Below are 24,854 nucleotides of genomic sequence, written 5' to 3' on the forward strand. Positions count from 1 at the left end.
CTGAGTGGCCTTGACGTGCTGGAACGGCGGTCGGCCCAGTTCATATTGGTGGCAGGAAAATGACCAGTGAGACTGAAGAAAGAGCCATTTCATTCATTAGAGCTTTTTTTACTATTTATATTTTCGGCAGAGTCCCCAAGAGAGATGGATAGAAGTTGGGCCCAGTCTTTATCTTCTTCGGTGGTTCTGTTCTGCACAGTAAACTTGAGGATATGTTCTAAAGAGCTGTTTAGTGATCCGTTCCATTTTTTCGATCTCATAGGTTCGTTGAGACATGGCAAGCCTAGGGTGCAGTCAGTGGCAAATGCAGCTGGGAACTGTGGAGCGTCCGTGTCTACGGGCATAAGAAGAGGCAGATGCCTTACTGCAGTCCAGAGTTGCTGTCCCTGAGCAGAATTCGCTGTGAGGATTGAGCAGATGAAGAGGAAGAGCGTTTCTGGTGTTGCAGGGGCAGGTGCCATACATTGGGTTTCTGTGCATGATGATTTGATGTTTTCCCATGTGATGCAACGCGTGGGATGGGCAGGATTATGGCATTGACGGTGTCGTCTTACAGGGTCGCCTCCTTCTCGCCTTTTTTCCAGGGACAGGTTATTTATGTCGCCTGCGAGTTGAGTGATTGTCTGGGGGGTCATCTTCGGCGGTGGAGGATCGGCCATCTCGTTTTTTGGCGGGCACAGCAGGCCATATTAATCCGCTGGGGACCCAGATGGGCTGGTCTGCGTTTTCTGGAAAGACACAAGCAAACCCTCGCCCCTGTGTTAGTAGGGGATGCGGCCCATTCCATTGTTGCGTCAGGGGGTCTTTCCAGCGCACCAAGGGCACTGGTGTGGGTATAGAGCGGAGTCCTCCCCAGTGCTTGTTGGCGGGAGAGAGACCTTCAGAATTGAAAGAAAAGTAATTTAGTGTAATTAGGGCTTTTGTTACGATGTTTTTGCGTATATCCCTAGGGTTCTCCCCCTTCTGTTTTATTATATGTTGTTTCAGGGTGGCACGGACGTGCTCGACAATGGCTTGACCCTGTGGGTTGTGTGGGATGCCTGTACAGTGTTTGACCTGCCATTCAGAACAGAAGGATTGGAAGGATCAGGAGGTATAACAGGGCTCGTTGTCTGTTTTTAAGGCCCATGGCACCCCCTTTTGTAGAATGGCTTGCAACAAGACAGAAATATCATGACGGGTACGCTCCCCAGAGAGAGAGGTGGCAAACATAAATCCAGAATATGTGTCAATAGTTACATGAACATATTTCAGTGTTCCAAAAGAGGGGACATGGGTGACGTCCATTTGCCATAAGCTGTTAGGACGTAACCCCTTTGGGTTGACTCTTTGGGGCTGTAGTGGTTCTAGTGGTAATAGGGGACCGCATTGCACGTAGGTGCGAGTCAGCTGTTTACATTGTTGATGAGAGAGTGAGGGGAAAAGCCGCTTGAGCGCGTGTGCAGACATGTGGAATTTGCCATGTAGGATATGTGCTGGTCGATTGTAGATGTAGTGAGGATCAACCAAATGGATTCGTCTGCTTGTTGGCTCCCTCATGCTAGAGGGCCAGGCAAACCACTATGTGCTCTAATGCGTTGTATGTACCATGGCTGTGCTCTATTTTCAAGGATAGCCGTGGTTTGGGTCAACAGGTCATCTAGTTGGGTTTTTCTTGAGCGGAAGACTGCATGTGGAAGGCTACGTAGGGTTTGTACCGCATAAGCACTGTCAGAGAAGAGATTTATAGGGATATTCTGACAATGATATAGAGCAAGGAAGAGTGCATATAGTTCTCCGAACTGTACTGAGCCATCATGGGGGCATTTTATAATCTGGTCCATTTGTTTTTGTTGTTTTATGAGTACTACACGGAATGACTTATTGGAGTCCATAAAGACAAGGGTTTCATTTGGGAGCGGCTTGGACCACGGGAAAGCGTTCTCGTGGAAACTGCACGGCAATTGCTCGAGAGTGGAGAGAAGTTTGTGAGTGGGCAGATGGTTATCTATTTGCCCAGGAAATCCTGCTACAAGCGTTTGCGTTTCGAGGTCAGTTTGGAGGTGAGTAATATGCTCTCCAGAAAGGAGCAGGATTAGTTTGTCAGGCTCTTGGCCATAAATGACTTTTGCTGTGTGACATAGCTTTTTCCCAGTAGGCAGATGGCCGTTACCTGGGGTGTGATTTTGCTCAGACTGTTGAAGGAAAGGTGAACCCAATATAGGGGCTCATCCTGACACAGAACTCCAGTGGGTGTTCCTGGGATTGCTAATACTATGACAAGGAGAGGTTTATGAGGATTAAATTTGGCCAGTTCTGTGTTTTGGATTTGGGAATTGATATTTTTATGACATTTTCAGTTTCAGAAGTGAGGACACAACAACTCGTGGGATTGGGGTCTCCCTCTAAAAGGGAGAAGAGGGGGGCTAATTTATGTGATGATAGGGATAGATGTGGTCTGATCCAGTTTATGTCCCCGCAGATTTTCTGCAGTTCATACAATGTGCAGTTTTGTGGTATTGTTAGAGATGGTGACAAGGGCTTGATGCCCGTATTGATACGACATCCTAGAAAGCTGAAGGGCGATTTAGTTTGCACCTTTTCGGGGGCGATTTGTAGTCCCAACTGTTCTAGATTATGGAGTAACTCCTTGAAACAGTTTGTTAGATGATCCTGATCAGGGTGTGCTATGAGAATGTCGTCCATGTAGTGGATGATTTGGCAGTAAGTTTGCAATGGTAACGTGGCATTGCCTACGAAATTTTGACATATAGTGGGACTGGTTTTCATGCCTTGGGGGAGGACTCTCCATTGGTACTGCTCAGCTGGCAGAGCATGGTTAATTGCCGGAACTGTGAAGGTGAAATATGGGCGGTTTTGTTTATGCAATGGGATGGAAAAGAAAGAATCTTTTATGTCTATTATAAAAATATAACTATTTTTGTGTATAGCTGAGGGATGAGGGAGACCCGGTTGTGGAGAGCCCATTTTTTCCACATGAGAGTTAACGGCTCACAAGTCATGAAGAAAGCTCATTACCCATTGTTTTCTTTTGTATAGCAAATACAGGGGTATTATGGGGGCTGGTAGTGGGCTCTAGGTGCCCAAGGTCTAGCTGTTGTTGGACAAGGATTTTGAGTTGAGTGAGTTCTTCACGAGGCAGGGGCCACTGGTCCACCCAGATGGGTTGTTTAGTATCCCATTTTAGGGTGACTGGTAGGGGTTTCATGATTGTCATTAGTGGTGGAGCAGTGGCCCTTAGGATTGGGGGGACTGGTCGGTTGTTAGGACGGTCCCCAGCTGAGGCATTATGTCTCTGCCCCATAGTGTTTTAGGGAGTTGTGTTAATACCAGGGGGTTGAATTTTCCTCTAGTACCACCTGGGTCTGTCCCAGTTAGGGGCTTTGCAACCTGACGAGAAGTTTTTAGGCCATCTACTCCCTGAATAATGGGCCCAATTTGTAGGGGCCATTCTGGGTCTAGATCTTTGCTACTTAGGACGGAGATGTCCGCTCCCATATCAAGTTGACCTACTATAGATTTCCCATTGACATCCAGTGTCAACCATGCTGTGTTTTGGGTGATGGGGGTAGTCTAATATATGCCTGGACTTAATGGAGTTTCCTCTCTTACTGGCAGGGCTGAGAGGTGCCCCACTTCTCGTTTAAAGGTGGTAGGGTTTCTCCACGGGCATTGGTGTGAGATCTACAGTCACGTTTCCAATGGAGCCCCTTGTGGCACCTAGGACAGATTGAATTCAGCTTGCCTGGAGAGGATTTTTGTGACTGTTTTTGCGGGCATTCTCTCGCATAGTGTCCTGGAGAGTGGCAATGGAAACAACTGCCGGGGTTCGCTTTGGAGGACACATTGAGGTATTGGGCTAGGGCAGCAGCCAATACATTGGCAGAGATAGAGCCGACATCACGACAAGCTAGTACCCAGTCCTCCAGTGTACCGTTGCACAAAGGAGCAATGGCTCTTCGACATTCACCATTGGCCCCCTCCCATAAGAGGTCTTTTATAAGCGCCTCTGCTGCCGCAGCATGAGCGACTTTTTGCTCTGTTTTAACTCAGCTATAAAAATCCGCAAAGACTTCATTAGCCCCTTGTATAAGTTTAGACATTTGGATGGGTTTTCCTCTCGGATTTATCTTTTGAAATGCCCTCTTAGCGCATAACTGGCATTGATCAAAATATTGGGGGGGCCCTGTGGCCTGAACAGTGGGGGATGCGAATTGGCCCTCTCCCTGCAGGGATTCAGCGGGAATATTAATTCCAGCCACCACATTTCTTTCTCCCAGTATTTCAGCTTCATCATAATAGAGGGCTTTCCATTGGATATAATCCCCAGTGGGTAATATAGCACATGTTAGGTTTTTCCAATCAGTGGCACAATTAATGTCTACACTGAGGTTTTCTAATAACATTTGTGCATATGGACTGTTAAGGCCATCCTCTTTGCACGGCACGGCGTAAAGTGGTGACTGTTTTTTGTTCATGGAGATACCATTGTGCCGGGTGGACAGCAGTGGGGTTTACATTAACAGGATATAAGTAGGGCCACGATTCTGCTCCTGCGTTAGAATGGGCATCTCATTGCTGGCAAAGCTGGGAGTAGTTAGTTAACCATGGAGTTCCAGCAGAAGAGTCTGAGGTGTCACAGGGAGTGCCCGTAGCCCAGGCTTCCTGGGGAGCGGCAGAGGGGGAAGTTGCGAAGTGGGAAGTGCTGACACAGGAGTTTTGCAGAGGACAGTTCCTTCCAGGCAGGGACTCACACAGCGGAGAGTTCCTCGGTAGCAAGCCTCTTATTGGGCGGCTCTGCCTCGGTCTTAGCGTCGGGTGGTGCTGGGGGGTCAGTAGCATTGGTGTCTGAGCTGATGGCCCCCACAAATTCCGATAGAGGAGGGTATAAGGCATTAGTATCAGGCAGTGTAGTCGAGCCCCATAACTGTGCAGGGGCTAAAGTATAAGGCGGCGCTGCCAAGGAGCAGTCTGCAGGCATTTTATCAGGGGTAGGGGCTGGTTCGTCTACTGGAGCCCCTGTAAGGCAAGCATGAATAGCTAGGAGCACAGGGATAAGGCTGAGAGGGAACATTTTGTTTTCATGAACCTCTGCAGAGCGCACAGGCTTTAAAAGTTTAGCCAGTTTAGCCAGTTTAACAATTTAGCCCAGGTCTGAGAGTCCCATAGAGACGCGGTAGAGAGCCAGGGATTAAAGTGGACTATTATATCCCAGTACTGGTTAAGTTCTTTTTCTGGTATTTTAATGTGCCTACTTGCCAAGAGGGCGTGCAGGGCTCGGGCCTGCGGAGCCCGAGCGGAGGAGGGGAGGTTACCCATGGCAAGGATCACTTACCTGAGTGGTACACAGCAGGAGCGTCAGCTGCAACAAGTCCCTGTTCGGGCACCACCTGTTAAACAAAGGGTTCGTTGGGGAAAGGACGACAGAGACAGACTCACTCCGGAGACGGGTTCATGACGCACATCTGCTTTATTCAGAAAGTTGCAGCATTTGTATAGTGGTTTGGCTTACGGGGCATAGCTGATAGGTGGAGGGCTTATGGGAGGAGGGTGAGGCGGGACTGGAGACATTTGGCTCAGTGCTGGTGCGCCATCTTTTGGGTGTGCCCAAAAGCATGTGGACTAGAGAGTGTGCTCATCTAGTCACTCGCAACACAGCCAGGCTGAATGTCTCCACCGTTCTACCTATACCTGGGCATGATTGAGTTATGATTAGGGCACCCTTAGTGGGTGGGGACTCACAGATAAAAGGCATGGCGAAGAACAAAGTTGAAGGTTTCTGATGTTGGAGTTTTGATGTTGGGGTTTGACGCTGAAGACTTAAGCTGGAGCCCCAGGAAGTCAGCACGCAGAAGAAAGAGAAACCAGCCCCAGGAAGGAAGGAACCTTGAACCCAGAGAAAAGCAAGCCCCAGGAATATAGGAACCCAGGAAGCCTGAACTCTCGCAGATGTCAGCAGCCATCTTGCTCCAACAAGTGAAAATAGACTTTGGTGAGGTAAGTAACTTATGCTTCATGGCCTTGTAGCTGTAAGCTCCTATCCCAAATAAATACCCTTTATAAAAACCAAGCAATTTCTGGTATTTTGCATCTGCACTCCTTTGGCTGACTAATACAAGGCTCCATCCAAAACTATATGTCCTATTTAATATTTAACATCATCAATAAGAACTTAACATGTTGGGACATAATATTTTCACTACAATTAGCTTTCAAAATTCTTACTATCAGCACAAAACTGTAGATAATGGAGTCTAAGAGTCAGCCTCCCAACACACCCCCCATAACCTTCCAACAAATGCCCAAGCACCAGGCAATGAGCACAAAGCTGAAACACAAGACAGAATGTTCCAGAACTTACAATTTAGAATACTGAATAGTATACAGTTCTAGGTTCCACAACTTAAATGAGATATGGAGAACATGAGCGGAGAGGCAATCAACAAATATGTCCTAAGCTACAGCCTATTATGTGCAAGCCACTGTGCCAGATCCCATGGAATAATCAAAGGAAGGTAAGACATAGCCGTCTCTCCCTGAGAAGTTTTCAGTCTAGAGTGATAAAGTATGAATAGATGAAAAGGTAAATAACCTCGAAACAAACAACAAAGAAACACATATAAGGACAGTTAAAAATACTCAAGGTTTTTTAAATTTTTGAATGAAGGCCTGCCTTCAAGTTATGTAAATACACAACCTTCTAAAGAGTGCACTGTTTGCCACCGTTCAACATCCTATACCACCACCTTCGGAAGTAGCTCAGTGTGGAAGGAGAGACAGAAAAACGAAGGGGAGTACTGGATTTTAACTGGAATTATAAACTGAAGAGCTGAGTTACTAAGCATCTACAATGGCCAAGTACTATTTGTTTGTTTTTTAGGAGTACCAGAGATTGAACCCAGGACCTCTTACATGGGAAGGAGGCACTCAGTCACTGAGCTACATCCACTCCCCAATGAGTTGGTTTTTTTCATTTGTTCATTTGTGTTTTAGGAGGTCCTTGGAATCAAACCTGGGCCCTCGTACATGGGAAGCAGGTATTCAACCACTTGAGCTACACCTGCTCCCCCAGGCACTGTTTTAAGGGATACATCTTCCTCATATCAACCCTATGCTATAGACAGTAGTCCTATTATCATCACTTTACAGATTGGAAAGCTGAGGCACAAAGCTTTTCAATAATTAGCACAGCCAGTAAGTGGCAGTGTTGAGAGTCAACCCAAGGCAACCTAGCTCCAGAGGTCTGTCCTGAAGCTTCCTGTGCTGCCTTTCAGTACAGAAGAACAAGGTTTAGCATGAAGACCTCATGCACTTGAGATTCCAGGCAATGGCTTAACTAAAGTAATCTTCTCTTGGGATTTCAGAAATACCAGATTGAGGCTGGAGAAAAAAATCAAGAGTTCCTTTATATGGAAGTGATCTGGGGGTTTTCTGTTGTTGTTTCTTTGGGGTTTTACTATGTATTTTATTTTTTAATTTCTCTAGGAATTAGTTTCTGCTGCCTCTGACCCCAAATAAAAATGTATTTTAAAAATTCCAGCTATTTCCAACATAAATATGTAAAAAAGGAATTTAGAAAGAAGTACTTAATCTAGAGTTGATGAGATAATCTACCCTACAGGAAATAGTAAGTATAATTCTATTATATAGGTATGGTTATGAGTGACCTGTGAGCCTCACAATCTTAGGGTGCCAAAGCCAGATATTTCTGGATCTTCCCAGACCTTACCAGACTAGGTAAGGCTCCCTGTTACATAATCTGATCACCTACTCTGTATCGTTACATTACAGCATCCCCTTCCGTTTGTAAGTGTTCATTTATTTATGATTACTTGATAACTGTCTGTCTCCCTGACTGGATTTTAAGCTCCATAAAAGCGGAACCTTATATATATATAATTCAACATCTTATTTCCAGTTTGTAGTGCAAATGACTGACACATAACAGATACTCAATAAATACTTACATAACAGTCATCATGTAAACACAATGGAATTTATCAATAATATGTATTATACTTATAATGGAGTATTATCCAGCCTTAGAAAGAAATTAAATTCTGTTATATACCACAACATGGATAAACCTTGAAATAAGCCAGACACAAAAGGACAAATATTGTATGATTTCACTTACATGAAATACTTAGAATAAGCAAATTTTTAGAGACAGAAATAGATTCTGATTACCAGGGACTCTGGGGTGGGCAGAGGGGAGAGGAATAGGGATTTATTGTTTAATGGCCACAGAGTTTCTGTTAAGGGTGATGACAAATTTTGATAATGGATGGTGGTAATGTGGCACAATATTGTGAGTGTAAATGATAGCACTGAATTATATACATGAGTGGTGAAAAGGTAAAAAATTGTACACAACAAATAAAAATAACATAAAATAAGGTCATGGAATGGAGAATGATAAGACGTGCACCTCTTTGCTAAGGTAACTTTGATGAGGAAGTAAGGTGTCAGCTGCTATCCAAATGGCAGGAAGAGAGGCAGTCAAGATCTGAAGGAAAAGCATTCTGTTGGGAGAGTAAAGCTTGTACAAAAATGCTGACAAGGGAATGAGTTTGTTGAGTCCAAGGCCACAAAAGAAAGTCAATGCATAATGAGTCAGGAGGAGCCGAGTAAGATGGGAGGCTACAAACAAGGCCAGAAGTGTAGCTGGTACAGAGTATGCAAGGCCTTGTAGACCACGGTAGATCATGAATTTTATTCCACACCATCACAGAGTTGGAAGTAGCATAGGGGTAGGCTCGAGATATACCCTAAGATTACTCTGACTCCTCATGAAGGGAGGTAAACCTGAAAGCATGAAGACCAGACAGTCTGTTGAGTAGCTATAACCTAAGGTGAGAATTACAGCAGTAGAGAGAGCAAAACAGAGGTCCACTAGCTATTTTTGAGCTGGGACCAATGGAACTTGCAATTAGAATGGTTACTGAAGACACCTGGAGGAATCAAGGATGACTCCCAGGTTTGGGGGCTGAGCAAATGGAGAACTCCGGTAATACCTACCAAGGCAAAGAAGAGGTCTGGTGAGGGGGAGGGGGGAGGGAGGCATAAATTGTTTTGATTATGTCAAGACAAGCACAGAAACTTCAGTTGTGCCTTTCACTAGCCTTTGAACCAAACCTTTTTTCCCAAGTAACTCCAGAAGAAATGGACATCTCCAACCCATGGTGTGTGAAATGTATTTTCGTGGTTAACACTCAGAATGCCATCGTGTTTCTCTCATTTCTAAACTATTATGGAGCACCTCATCATTGCCTTTTTGCACTGACTACATAAAATAGTATTCATGAGCTAAACAGACTGGCTTTGAGTTTAAATATCGTACAGAACTGTGTTAAATAGAATAATGGTCCCTAAAGATGCCCATGCCCTAATCCTTGGAACCTAGGATTATATTAGGCTACATGGCAAAGGTCGCTCTCTTGGAAAGAGAAACTGCCCTGGATTACCTGGGTGGGTCAAATGTAATCACGAAGTCCTCATCACAAGGCAGAAGAGTCAGTGTCAAAGTGATGTGTTGCAAGAAAGACTCAACAAGCCCTTGATGGCTTTGAAGACAGAGGGGCCATGAGCCAAGGAACATGGGCAGCCTCAGACTGTCAAAAGACAAAAGGCAGATTCTCCTGTAAAGCCTCCAGAAAGGAACTTAGGACTCCTTGATTTAAACCCAGTGAAATCCATTTCTGACTTGTGACCTCCAGAAATGTAATATAATAAATTAGCATAGTTTTAAGCCACTAAGTTTGTGACAATTTGTTATAGGAACAATCAGAAACTAATACAAGCACCTATAAAATGAAAATCTCTAAGGCTGGAATGATAAAACCCTACATATATCTGCACAGTGATCTGTGTCCTACCATGATGGAGGATTGAAGTAAGACTAGAACGTGCAAGCACTCAACAGACAGGATGCACCCAAGGACCCAGGACTGAGAAGATGCTCCAAAACCTCTTTGGGAAGAATTACAAAGTTTCGTTTACAAGGAAGAAATGATAATATGGGCATTTCTGTGGGAGGAGACAAAACACACACACACACACACACACACACACACACACAAATGAATAAAATATGAGATGTCAGGTCTAAACAGGAATGATGATGAAAACGTATAAGGTTAAAAGCATCAAGTCCCAGGGTTAGAGGAAAAAGACAACCTTGTGAAGACCTAGAGCTCTTCTGCCCCAAGTAGACACCCTAATGTATCTTAAAAGCAAAAACAAACAAAACAGCTCTTGGCACAGAACATCTGATATCACTTGGAATTATTTCCAAAGTAAGAACATGAAATATGATAATTTCCTGATATGTCTATAATTGATAAAGAACTAGCACTTAGAGGCTCACTAGAACAAAGAATTTACCAAAAAAATGACTTAAGAATCAAGATGGAGAGTGTGTAGCTCAGTGATTGAGCACGTGCTTCACATGGATGAGGTCCCTTGTTCAATCTCCAGTACAGAAAGGAAAGAAAGAAAAGAAAAGAAAGAAAAAGGAAGGAAGGAGGGAGGGAAGGAAAGAAAGGAAAGAGAGAGAGAAAGAGAGGGCGGGAGCGGGGGGAGGAAGGGGAGGATTTATCAGAATATACTAGGTCATGTTACAGGAGAAACTACTGACTGGACTCAGAAGATAAAGGGCCAGTACTAGTTTCAACCCTGATTAGCTGTCATCCTGACTCCTAACACTCTAACCCTCAGATTTTTCAGCTGTAATCCCTAACTCTATATAGCAATGTCATAAAGATGAGTATGTGTAAAAGTGTCTGGTACACTGTAAAGCTCTAAATAAATGTAAGTTATCAGCAGCCAAGATATAAATCTGTGACAGTACATGAGTCCCAGGTAAATTAACTAATTCTCAATCTATCCTCCCTTTGATCAGAGATTGGATGGCCCCTAAAATTTGATTCTTGTAGAAAAATTATTTTTATATCTGTTTAAAATACTTATTTTCCTATTTCTGGGTTATCACAGTCCTTGGTAGTTTTTTTCAAGCAGCTTTATTGAAATGTTTTCATACATCAGACAATCCATACAAAGTATACAATCAATGACTCTTAGAATAATCATGAGTTGTACATTTATCACACAATCAATTTTAGAATATTTAATATTCCTAAAAAAAAAAATATTTCCAAAAAGGAAAGCCCCATACGCTTTAGTAGTCTTAATCAGCTTTTCATCAAGCCATTTCCCCTTTCTCCCTGGAACCACTAGGAATATAGCAAAAATTACATTTCTCAGTCTATCATAGACACAGCCATGCACCTGAGACCTGATCAGGAGGATGTGGAAAGAACTAATGCCTCCTCTAGGCCTGTCTCTAAATTGCTCCCATGCATGATGCTCCATTCTCTTTACCCATATGCAGACTGAAGGCAGGGGGCTACAAAGGCCGAGAGGAGGGCGGGACCACAAAATGGAAAGTGCCTGGTTACCTGAGCTGCTACTTAGTGGAGAGTCACCTGACTAGGAACACAAGGTCAGACTAATGTGTAAGTAAGGAATTAACTTTCACTGTGTTAAGCCACCAAAATTTGGGGGTTATTTCTAACAGCCTACCCTGACTAATTGCAAGCAGTGGTACGCTCAAGTGGGGTGCTGCCACTGCACTGCAGGGCACTGGCTTAGTGGATGAGTGGCAGGCAGCATGAAAACAAATTTAGGAGGTTAGAAAGCTCAAGATTCTTGCTATACTGTGTTAAAACACTGGGTTAACCTATCCTCTATGATAATCTGGATTCTGGTTATCTCTATGGGAAATAATTACAAAGAATAAGTATTAGTAGCTAACACATAAAATTGGCTCAGAAAAGAATTGCCTGGTTTGCAGAGAGAAATGAATGGAAACAGAAAAACATCCTGAAATATGGGGGCTGGCAAGCTTGGAAAATCTGAATGCTTCTAGATGCTGTCTTGAGAAACAAGGACCATTAAGATTCAGTCTTTCCACACGGATTGGATTAAAGATGGTGTTTTAGTCTGCTAGACTACCAAAAGGCAATGTACCAGAAATAGGCTGGCTTTTATGAGGATTCATTAGCTTAAAAACTTACAGTTCTGAGGCTGTGAAAATGTCCAAATCAAGGCATCATCAGGCGATGCTTTCTCCCGAAAGCCCGGCAGCCAGCGATCCTGGACTCCTCCGTCACATGGCAAGGCACAAGGTAGCACTGGCTGGTCTCTCCCTTCTCTTTCGGGTTTCACTGCTTCAGCTACTGGCTCTCTCTCTCAGCTTCTGGGGCATTCGCTCTCTGTCTCTCTCTCCCCATAAAAGTACCAAGACCCACAAAGGCCATACTTTACTGAAGTAACCTCATCAAACGGCCCTGAACTGAAGGTTCTGCATACAACAGGCTTTCACCCACAGAAATGGATTTGCTTTAAAAGCATGTTGTTTTGGGGTTGATCCAGCTTCAATCTATCACAAATGATTACTGTAGAGGCTTGAATAAGTGACACCCTCCACCCAAAAAAATTACGTCCACATTAAGAATGTGACCTTATTTGGGAACAGAGTCTTTAGTTAAGGTGAGGTCATACAGAATGTAAGTCCAACCACCAGTGCCCTTCTCAGAAAGGCCACAGAGGAAACTCATGCCATGTGAAGACAAAGGCAGGGACTGCAGTTAAACTACCACAGTCCAGGAGCGCCAAGGATTGCTAGCAACTACTAGAAGGAAGAGTTCTTCCCAGGAGCCTCTGGAGGAGAGGTTCTTCACCTTTTCTGCTCCATGGACCCCTTTGCCAGTCAGGTGAAAACCATGAACCCCTTACTAAGTCCACACTGTACAGTGTATTATTTATAAATATATCACACCTGCACCAACACGTCCCCACAAGAATAAAGGTTTTTTTGAACTTCAATTCAAGCTCATGGACCCTTCTTAAGAACCCTTGCTGTGGAGGGAGCATAGCCTTGCCATCACTTTGATTTTAGACTTGTAGTCTCCAGAACTGGGACAGAATAGATTTCAAGCCATCATTTGGGCTGCTTGGCTCCAAAGGCCCTAGGAAAGCAATAATGTTTCCTTCCCAATCAAGTATTTGGTTTCATATAACCTCAAGGCACCAGTCATTAAATTGCAAGAGAAATATGAGAGCCAAGTGTGTAAAAAGAAAAGTGAGGCATAAAAAAGATATAAAAGTTTTGGTGGAGTTACTAGCACACGAGACTGACTGAATGCAAACAGATCAAACCCCCATGATGTTTTTAAGAGAACTATATGGCCCAAGACACATGCAGAACAGATTAAAAAGCACTGACTATTCAAGACTTAAATTCTTTGAGGCCCCATACTGACAGCTACAGGAAGTGGATCATGGAAGCCAGGTAGCCAAGGACGTCATACTCCTCACTGACTATTTCAGATGAAGCCATGGAAGAAAAAAGAAAAAGAACTGAGGAATGAACCAAGGGTTTCAGAAAACTGTCAACAAGCAAGTTTTTCCCAGAGCTTCCCCCACCCAGCGCCACTTCCAGTGGGATTTCAGAACTGCTATGACCAGTGCCTGCTATGCGTCTCCCTTTTCTGAAAGAGAGATTGTTTCAATAACCCTGGGCACATTTAACCACTGTATATAAGCAAGGCTTAGGGAAGGGGTGGAAAGGGAGGGGAGAAGATACCTTGTCTTTTTAGCTCATAGGTCACTGGATCACAATGAATCACATCCAGACCAGGTGGTGAAAACCATGTAACACCATGCAGTCCTAGGTTTGCTGATGCCTCCCTTGGGAGGGGTGTGTGAATGTGCTATATATGCAATGAAGACTGAAACAGATGTTTGGTGACTAGAATGGGGACCATGACAGATGTTCCTAGTTGTTCAAAAACCATTTCCCTTTTCATTCTGGGCAAAGAATTAGTTTAACATTACCTAGCTTCCTTTGCAATTAGGTATAACCATGTGACTCGGTTCTGGCAGGGCAGTAGGGAGCAAGGCCATACATGAGCATAAGTAGCATATGCCATTGACAAGCCTGGTCTGTAAAAGTCCCCCATATGTGATTCTCTGCTCTCCTTCCCCATCCACTGGCTAAAGGGAGACCATCTGAATGACCTCCAGAGGGCAGAAGTACAGGAGAGACAAAGCCTGGGAGAAAAGTCAGCTTGGCGAGGGCTGCCTAAGATAGCCATCTGGCTAGAAACATCCACGTGAGGCCGTGTGTGCAGGAAATATACTATGATTCTCTTGGGGTTGTTTGTTATGATAGTTAGCCTACCCTAAAAGATACAAATTGTTTAACATTTTTTAAATTATGCAAGCAATATGATGCAAAATATTTAAACAATGTAGAAATAATAAAGCAAATTTTCTATTCCTACCTCCTCTCTCCACTATTCCAAGTCCCAGGGACAATCGATGCAAATACTGTGACACACATACATGCAAAGGAACATATCTGGGAGGACAAATTAAATTCACTTTTTAAACTTCTTATTCTGAATTTCAAACTTACAGGACAGTTGTAAAAGAATACAAACCCCACACAGAGAACCCCAACACACACCTACCCACCCCCAGATACCCAGACGCAACAATTTAAACACTTTGCCACCTTTTTCATTTCATTCTATCATCAATCTACACATCTATCTTCTGAAAAATTTACAGCAGGTTGCACGCATCGTACTCCTTGAACACATAATACTTCCATGTACATTTCCTATGAACAAAGATCACTTAGGTCATCACCTTATAAATTCTAAAAATTAGATTCTACTCTATCTCAGGTAAGTATTTCAAGGAAATACAGTGAAATGTAGCTGCTCAAGAGACCAATGTTTTAAAATTAGGTCAGTAAACACAAAACAGATGGTAATCCCAGACAAACTGGAGACTGTGATTTAACATTACTTATCAAAAACAAAAAACAAAAAAAACAACCACACATATTCTTTTATTAATACAGAAGCATTATATGTAAATTGGAGAAAATTAGAAAATACACACAAGAAAAAAAAAAACGGGCACCACTGTTAAAACACTGTGGATATTCTTCTAGATTATTCTCTAAGCATATATGTGTGTATGGGTATTTTAGTTGGTAAGTTACTCCCCTCTGATTGGAAAAGATCATAATCTTTCCCTTTTGGTAGGTAAGCAAGCCAGAAATTGTCATTTTATTCTTCAGTTAGGAAAGCATAATATGTGGATCATTAGATATCATATTAGTTTGTGGAGAAATGGCCAGAGGTTAAAAAGTTTCCATGATGGGGGAAGCAGATTTGGCTCAATGGATAGATTATCCGCCTACCACATGGGAGGTCCAGGGTTCAAACCCAGGCCTTCTGACCCATGTGGTGAGGTGGCCCACGGGTAGTGCTGATGTGTGCAAGGAGTGCCCTGCCATGCAGGGGTGTCCCCCACATAGGGGACTCCCATGCACAAGGAGAGAGCCCTGTAAGGAGAGCCGCCCCACATGAAAAAAGCACAGCCTGCCCAGGAGGGGCGCCGCCCACACAGAGAGCTGACGCACAAGATGACGCAACAAAAGGAGACAGAGATTCCCGGTGCTGCTGACAAGAATACAAGCAGAGACAGAAGAACAAACAGCAAATGAACACAGAGAGCAGACAACTGGGGTGGGGGGGAAGGGGAAAGAAATACATAAAAAATAAATCTTTAAGAAAAAAAAAGTTTGCATGACGAGCCAGAGGTTAAAATGTTTCCAAGCAGCAAATGAGGGTTAGGACCTTGAACATCAGTCATTTCAAGACAGAACACTGTCCTGAACAACCTGTCATTGTTTGCAGAAAGAAACATTTGAGCCCTGCACCCCATGGAAAAAATGTGGGCATGATTGCTCTGGCAAAGTGTTATCTAAAGAGTGAAAACAGTAGCTATATTCCCATCCCCAAAATATTCAATAAATACGATGTGGCAGCTTGGGTCGAGGCTCTTAGCCCTTGAGACTCTGAGTCCCCTGTTCCCATCTTTAACCACTTCTTGTGTCTCTTTCTTCAGTTCTGCGGCGCCTCCTGTTTGAGTCGTTCCTTTGTTGAGCTGGTCTCAACATCTGGCGCCCAACGTGGGGCCCAACATGGGGCTTGAATGGCTTGAATAGGAGAAGGTTCGCTGGAGACTGAAATTGGTGTATCGTCGCAGAACCCCGAGTGACAATCCGGAGCCAGAAGCCCTCAGCTGGTAGGGACCTCGTGGGTACTTTAAACAGGGTTACAACGGGAAATGTAGATAGCACAACTAAGTATCATCCTTTTGTCTGTCTCCTGAAACAGCTCCTCAAAGCAGGGGGAGCTAAAGCTAGTGAGTCTCATATTATGGAACTCTTATCGGTTGTTGAGACTCACTGTTCATGGTTCCCAACACTGGGTAGTTTAGAACTAACAGATTGGGAACAAGTTGGTAAGGAATTGAAAAAATTACATGCTCAGGGGGTCCGTATCCCTGTTATTTACCATATGGCCCACATGACCGTTATCAAGTCTGTCCTCGAACCTTTACAAACTGAGGGTGAGGGAAAAGTCCATGTCAACTCCCCTCCCAAGATTACTGAAAAATTTGACCCCGCCAACGATGCCACAGCTCTTCCTTTAATCAATTTTCAGGAAGCTGATACACCTCCTCTTCCTCCACCTCCTACATCTGTGCCTGGAAGTACACGGCCCAAATTATCCTCTTTATAGAAAGGGATTTTACAGGCAAGAAGAGGAGGAGACGTCGATGCTCTTCCAATGTCATTTCCTGTTTCAGTCCATGAATGGGTGGCTCCAGGCATGGGTGCTAACAATCCTGATGGAGTACATGAGTTCACCCATGGGCCTTTTCCTTTCAAAACCTTAAAAGAATTGAAGCTGTCTGTGCAGCAGTATGGTCCCAACGCTCCTTTCACTTATGAGTTAATTTGAGGACTTGCAGAAGGCTCCAGACTAATTCCCGATGGTTGGTCTACTATGGCCCGAACGTCGCTTGCATGTAGAGAATTCTCACAATTTAAAACCTGGTGGGAAGATCATGCTGAAACTCAAGCTGCTGTTAATAAAGCCCATAATGTTCCAATTTCATTAGATCAACTGGTAGGGAGAGGAAACTGGGCAGAGGTTGAAAATCAGTATTTGATTTTGACCAGGCTATTGCTCAAATTCGACACTGTTGTCTAAGGGCCTGGAAAAAAACTGAAACAAAAGGACAGCCTCTGGTATCTTTTCAAATAGTAGTACAGGGACCTCAAGAGCCTTAACCAGAATTTATTGCCCGGCTTCAAGAAGCTATTAAAAAACAAGTCAATAATTTAGAGGCAGCCGATACTATTTTACAGCTAATGGCATATGGGAATGCTAATCAGGATTGTCAAAAAGCTATTGGACTTATGAAGGGAAAAGTGGATCTGACAAGATATATTAAATTGTGTTGGGAGTAGGAACAGAAAATCATGGCTCAAGCTATGGCAGGTTTAAAAATTAACAACAGTATTCCCCACACAAAAGTCAAGAGTTATTTCTAATCTCTAATTCTGAATTAAATTAAACATTTGTTTTATTGCAAAAAAACAAAAATTAACAATAGATTCCCTAGTAAATGTTTTAATTGTGGAAAACTTGGCCATATGAAGAGAGAATGTTGAAAAAGATTTAGAGAAAAAACAATGTCAAATTTAAAACAGAGCGAGGCATCTCAAAAACAGCCAAGTCTATGGTCCCATTGCGGTAAAGGGAGGCATTGGTCTAATCAGTGCTGCTCTGTATATCATAAAGATGGGACCCTTTATTGGTAAACTTCCAGCGGGGCCAGCTCCCAGCCCCATACAAAAAGGGGGCATTCCCTGTTCAGCAGGTCACTCCCAACCATCAGCAGTACTCCACAGTGCCCTGGAATTATCCCCTGCAACAACAGGAAGCACAGCCAGAGCTTCCCTGCTGCAGAACCTGTTATCTTACTCCCTGGGGATAACCCAGTCCAAGTAAGACCTGAATTTAAAGGGCCACTGCCGGCTGGCACAGTTGGCCTTCTCCTTGGAAGGTGTAATCTTTCTTCACAAGGAGTCAGGGTGCATACTGGAATAATTGATTGTGATTATCAAGGGGAAATTCAAATTGTTATGGCCACATCCATCCCATGGAAGGCTAATTTGGGAGATTGTACAGCTCAATTACTTCTGCTTCCCTCTATCCCTATAGGAAACAGCACAAGAACTCGCAGTGACAAAGGTTTTAGAAGTACAGGCACAGCAGGAGTTTTTCTCAGTGAAAAGATTCTTGAGTCCCGCCCCATATGTGAAGTAATTACCTAAAGTAAATCCTTTAAGGAGCTTGTTGCCACTGGGGCTGATATTTCAATTATTAGTACTAGTCATTGGCCTTCCTCATGGCCCTTGCAAAAAGCCTCTATTTCTGTTGTGGAACTTGGTACTCCCAGAGGGTTAATGCAAAGTGCTCAGATTTCTTCTTGCCAAGGACCTGATGGTCAGCCTGCTACTTTACAACCTTATGTTGCCAATTTACCCATTAATCTAGGGGGTGGGGGTTTGTTAGAACAAAGGCAGGCTGAAATTTACATCCCCAAATTTGGACAGTATGGTAAACAGAATCAACAAGGAATGTAGAGACAAAGACATCTTCCTAGTTTGGGATTAGGTAAATCCCATCAGGGAATAATTAACCCCATTTCACCTGTAGCTAATGAAACTCGAGAAGGGCCACTGTTCAGTCGAGCCTTCTTGGACGGCCTAAACCCATCTCGCTTAAATGGACTACTTCTACCCCAGTATGGGAGGAGCAGTGCCCTTTGCCTGAAGAGAAGTTGGAGGCACTTCATGAACTAGTTAGGGAACAGTTACATAAAGGTCAAATTGAAGAATCCTTTAGTCCTTGGAATTCGCCAGTATTTCCAATTAAGAAAAAATCTGGGAAGTGGAGACTGTTACCTCATCTGCGAGCTGTTAATGCAGTAATTCAACCTACGGGTGCCTTGCAAGCCTGGCTTACCCATGCTATCTATGATCCCTAAGAATTGGCTGCTTATAGTAAATGATTTAAAAGATTGCTTTTTTACTATACCTTTGGCCCGTAAAGATTGAGAAAAATCTGCATTTTCAGTGATTTCATTTAATAATACAGAGCCTATGAAAAGGTTTCAGTGGAAATATTTCCCATGAGAAATGCTTAACAGTCCTACCATATGCCAAAACATTGTAGCCAAGGCCATAGAGCCAATTAGATTCAAGTATTCTTGGTACATTCTTCATTACATGGGTGATATACTATGCTCTGCCTCCTCTCCAGAGGAGTTAGTTAAAATGTATAAAACTTGGGAAGCAGATGTGGCTCAACTGATAGAGCATCTGCCTACCATATGGAGGGTCAAGGGTTTGATACGCAGGGCCTCCTGACCTGTGTAACCTGGCCCATGCGCAGTGCTGTCGTGCGCAAGAAGTGACATGCCACGCAGGGGCGCCCCCGTGCAGGGGAGTCACACACACAAGGAGTGCGCCCAGCAAGGAGAGCCGCCCCGTGTGAAAAAAGCACAGGCCGCCCCAGGAGTGGCACTGCACACACGGACAGGTGACACCGCAAGATGAGTCAACAAAAAATAAAAGACAGTTTCCCAGTGCTGCCTGACAATGCAAGTGGACACAGAAGAAGACACAGCAAATGGACACAGAGAGCAGACAATAGGGGGGAAAGGGGGAGAAATAAATCTTTTTTAAAAATGTATAAAATTTTAGAAGAGACCTTGACTCAGCCCCAGAATACAAAAAACTATTTCAATTAACTATTTAAGATCTGTAGTTGACAAAATTAAAATCAAACCCCAAAAGGTTCAAATTTGTAAAGATTCTATCCAGAATTTAAATGACTTACAAAAACTGCTAGGAGAGATAAACTGGCTAAGACCTAAGGAGGGTATTTTAACATATGGGTTATCTTTCAGTGCTCCAGGGTAATGCTCAATTGAATAGCCCTCGACAATTAACAAAAGAGGCTGCACAAAAATTAAGGATTACTGAAGAGAAAATTCAGGAATGCTCAGATAGAACGGAATGACCCTGAAAAACCTTTGCAATTGATTATTATGCCATCATTACATTCTCCTACCGGGATTATTATGCAACAGGAAAGTACTGTAGAATGGCTGTTATTACCTAATAGCATAGTCAAATCTTTGTCTCCTTATGTTGACTTTATAGCGCAATTGGTGCTTAAAGGAAGGCAACGTACTCGTCCAATGCATGGACACGACCCTCCCATGTTATTCTCCCACTCCTCCATCAGGAAGTGGATTCTTGCTTTCAAAATCATTTGCTTTGGCAAATAGCTTTTGCTGCTTATGCAGAAAAAATAGACAATCATTATCCTAAATGCCCCAAGTTGCATTTATTAAATGCACTCAATGGATTTTGTCTACTATACCAAAGTTTAAGCCAATTCCTGACGCCCCTACTATTTTACTGATGGGTCTGGACTGCATACATGGGATATAAGACAAAGCAAATTTCAACTCCTGGCTTTTCTGTGCAACAATCTGAATTGATAGCAGTACTTACTGCTTTGCAAGATATTCCAGAATCTATAAATATTTTATCCTACTCAGCTTATATTGTCCCAGTTACTCATTCAATTGAGATAGCTTTGATTAAACCTAATTTGGAATATTTTCATTATGCATTGTTTGATAAACTTCAGCAGACTATTTAACGCAGAACTAATCCATTCTATATTATCCATATTCAGTCACATCCTAATCTCCCCGGACCATGAGTTTAAGGTAATGCTGCCACTGATGAATTGGTCTCTCCTGTTTTACAGGAAGCAAGGCATTTTCATGAATTAACGTATGTGGACGTATCAGGTTTACAAGCTTGTTATCCTCTAACCTGAACAAGCTAAGGAAAGCTAAGGAAATTATTCAAACTCGTCCTTCTTGTCAAATTCTTAATAATCCTAAACAGAGCCTGTTGTGAATCCCTGTGAGCTTCAAGCCAACCAGTTGTGGCAAATGGATGTCACTCATGTAGCATCATATGGCAAAGTGTGTTATGGTCATGTTTCTGTAGATACATACTCTGGATTTATTTGGGCTACAACTCAAACTGGTGAAATTGCTTGCCATGTCAACACATCCAAGCTATTTTGCAACAATGGGGCTCCCTAAATCCATCAAAACATAAAATGCTCCCACTTACGTTTGTAACACCTTAAAACACTTTTTTGACCTTTGGGGTATTTCACATGTCACAGGTCTCCCCTATAACCCGCAAGGACAAGCTACTGTGGAACATACTTATCAGATTCTTAAAAGAATATTACAAAAACAAAAGGGGGGAGATAGAGAGACACCACATACCCACCTACATAAAGCACTATTTACTCTCAATTTTCTTAATTATGAGGCTACTTTACAGATTACAGCAGCTGAACGGCATTTCCAACATCATAAACAGAATCAAACAGATGAATTACCATTCATCTGGTGGAATGATCTGTTGACCAATAAATGGTCAATGGGAAAGATGTTAATCTGGGGACAAGGGTTTGCTTGTGTTTCCCCAGGAGACGAACATCCTGTGTGGGTACTGTGCATAGAATAAAGCAATGAATGCAAAATGACGGAAATTCCTGTGGGATCTGGGACCCCCAGTAAGACAAATGGAAGGTCTAACACTGGAGACAATCAAACTGGGTCCCACTCCAAAGACTCGAGCTGCCCCAGCCCCCACATAGGGACAGATTAAACGTCTGTGTCAGGAAGCTAAACAACAGAGGAATGAGTCACCAGTAACTGCACCAAATTTGTTGGTCTCCATGTTAGCCATTATAACTGTATCTGTAAGTATGCACTTATTGGGCATACGTTATAAATTACACTTATTGGGCATACGTTCCAAATCCTCCCCTGACATGCATGCTTTATTAGTAGTTTTACAACAAGTTCTGAAATGCACAAAAAGAATGATAGGACTATTGATAGCTGCTGTTATGGGCATAATTGCTCTTATTACTGTGGCAGCTGTTTCGGGAGTGGCATTACATCAAAGTATTAAGAAGCTGAGTTTATTCAAGAATGGCACAAGAATGCCACTTTGGCTTGGGGAAGTCAAACTCTAATTGACAAAGAGATAAGTACTTGTCTAGTAGACTTGGAAAATGCAATTTTGAGCTTGGGAGAAGAATTACAAACTGTAAATACGCGCTTACACCTAAAATGTGATTGGAATATATCTAGTTTTTGTGGAACCCCCTACGCATATGCTTGTGAATATTCCTTGCGAATAAGTAAAGTGTCATTTACGTGGCCATAGAGATAATTTAAGCTTAGATATTTCTCAATTACAAACACAAGTAACTAAAATACAACATGCTCATGTGCAAATGCTTCCTGTCTCACAAACTATGACAGGAATTGAGGAGGGATTAAGATCCCTAAATCCCATAACACGGATTAAAGATTGGGGAGGGGGTATTCTAGGAGGTATATTAATCATCTGTTCCTGTCTGTTTTGTATGTGTTTACTCCTTAGATGCACGCAACAAACCTTCCCAGGATTAAAACAAGAAACTGCCCCAGCTGCATTCATTCCTTTGCAAAAACAGCGCTTTGCAAAAACAAAAAGGGTGAACTGTAGAGAAACAGCAGGGAGCTAAAAAGTTTCCATGAGCAGCCAGAGGTTAATATGTTTCCAAGCAGCAAATGGGGGTATGGACCTTGAACATCAGTCATTTCAAGACAGAACACTGTCCTGAACAACCTGTGATTGTTTGCAGAAACATTTGAGCCCTGCACCCCATGGGGAAAATGTAGCATGATTGCTCTGGCAAAGTGTTATCTAAAAAGTAATAACAGTAGCTATATTCCCATCCCCGAAATGTTCAATAAATATGATGTGGAAGCTTGGGTCGAGGCTCTTAGCCCTTGAGACTGAGTCCCCTGTTCCCATCTTGAACCACTTCTTGTGTCTCTTTCTTCAGTTCTGCGGCACCTCCCATTCGAGTTGTTCTTTTGTTGAGCTGGTCTCAACAAGGTTCCCATAGGAAAATGACTATGGTACCATAATTAAAGTATTTTTGATGGATTACTTTACAGCAATAATACTTTACAGTTCTCTACACTAGCCAGGACAAGGAGAGAGGTTCTAATTTTAACTACCTTGAACACAGAAGTAGTATAAAATTGAGCAGTGGCTGGTAACTGGGATGTGGGAAAAGTGCTAAATTAAACCCAAGCGTTTCTATGTCTTTAAGCAGAAAGGAAAGGAAAAGGAAAGGAAAAGGAAAGGAAAAGGAAAGGAAAAGGAAAGGAAAAGGAAAAGGAAAAGGAAAAGGAAAAGAAAGGAAAGGAAGAAAGAAGGAGAGACAGGAAGGAAGGAAGGAAGGAAGGAAGGAAGGAAGGAAGGAAGGAAGGAAGGAAGGAAGGAAGGAAGGAAGGAAGGAAGGAAGGAAGGAAGGAAGGAAGGAAGGAAGGAAGGAAGGAAGGAAGGAAGGAAGGAAGGAAGGAAGGAAGGAAGGAAGGAAGGAAGGAAGGAAGGAAGGAAGGAAGGAAGGAAGGAAGGAAGGAAGGAAGGAAGGAAGGAAGGAGAGGAGAGGAAGGAAGGAGAAATATGACTCTATATTTACTTGCTTTAATTTTTCTTTAAAAAAATATGTAGTCTTTCTGTTGTTAGCTGGAACTGAGGACAGCCTAACTGCATAGACTTTAAGTTTTCAAACCACTCATTTTGCACTCCTTTGGGGCACCAAGTACCTAAGGTAAGCAAAAATATTGGTTACTAATAATAGTTATGATGCTAAATCTTTAAAACCATTTCCTTTTTAAATGATTTAAACAGATTCAAACATATCCCTACATCATATTCACTGTCTTGTATTCCAGTCTAACATGCTTTCATAACTGGGAAACAAAATGTGTGGTCACAGCTAGGGTACTGCCTGCCTGTAGCCTAGGTTTACTAGGGGTATTACACCTATCTATGAGATAAAACTTGAAAACCACTAGTGCCATCTAAATCATTTAACACATAATACCAGTGCATCCCTATCCACTCAGTTGCAATTTATCCCAACTTCAGTCATTAAACCAACCTGAGGAAATAAGCAGCCTTAAGAATGCCGTGCCAGTTTTACAAATCCTTAAGTGGCTGCAAATATAACAATTCAATGTAATCATAAAAACAGTGCAACACAGGTTTTCTTTTGACTCGCCCCAAGTTAAGGTGGGGTAGCCAAACCCCTTTCGCATCCTGCCCAAGGCAGAAGTTTTGCAGGTAGATGGGAAAGAGTCCGGATTCTACAGAAAGGAGGTAAGAACTGTTGCATGTTTTTCATATTTACACTGTGCCTGTTTCCAAAAATATAACTGAGCAAGTTCTAAAACGCACAGGATTTGGAATCAAAACAAAAAAGTATGACACTAAAGGGTGCAAAAAAAAATCTTTCATAGGGGAATCGTTACCAAAGGGCACAACGGGCGTCCCTTCGCACCCCACTCCAAACTAACAAAATTAATTCTGACCTTACAATCTTCTTCTGAAGCTTTTGGGGAGCATTTCAGAAAGGATTATGGCCTTCAGAGAACAGGGAAAAGGAAACAGGTACGCAGACCCGTGGTCTGAGGACGGCCCGTCGCTTACCCGGGGCTCCTTCTCGGAGCCTAAGGCGGCGCCGCACCGAGGAGACGCTCAGTGAAGCTGGGCGACGCCAAGAGGACGGAAGCAGGACACCGCAGCCTACGGCCCCACGACGACCCGCGCCGCCCTCCACGCTTCCCGGCGTCGGGCCCCGCTCGCGGCCGCGCGCCCCGCCGCCCGCGTCTCCAGGGTTACCGGTACGCGCCGCCGCGCACCTGCCACGCCCACTTCCTCCTTCTCGCGAGAGCCC

General features: G+C 43.2%; 1 protein-coding gene across 3 annotated transcripts in view; it reads right to left on the reverse strand.

Annotated features, from left to right (window-relative positions):
• WDR27 (WD repeat domain 27) overlaps positions 1 to 24,807 on the reverse strand; it is a 397,567-nt gene extending 372,760 nt beyond the window's left edge. Inside the window, exon 1 of one of the 3 annotated variants that reach the window (XM_058289718.2) lies at positions 24,608 to 24,807. The gene's annotated coding sequence lies outside the window, so the exon portion shown is untranslated. The remainder of the gene's footprint in view (positions 1 to 24,607) is intronic. The other 2 variants (XM_058289717.2, XM_058289719.2) reach the window with 2 other exon arrangements.
• Positions 24,808 to 24,854: the final 47 nt, after the last annotated feature.

Source organism: Dasypus novemcinctus, chromosome 28, assembly GCF_030445035.2.
Source record: "Dasypus novemcinctus isolate mDasNov1 chromosome 28, mDasNov1.1.hap2, whole genome shotgun sequence".
Classification (NCBI taxonomy): domain Eukaryota; kingdom Metazoa; phylum Chordata; class Mammalia; order Cingulata; family Dasypodidae; genus Dasypus; species Dasypus novemcinctus.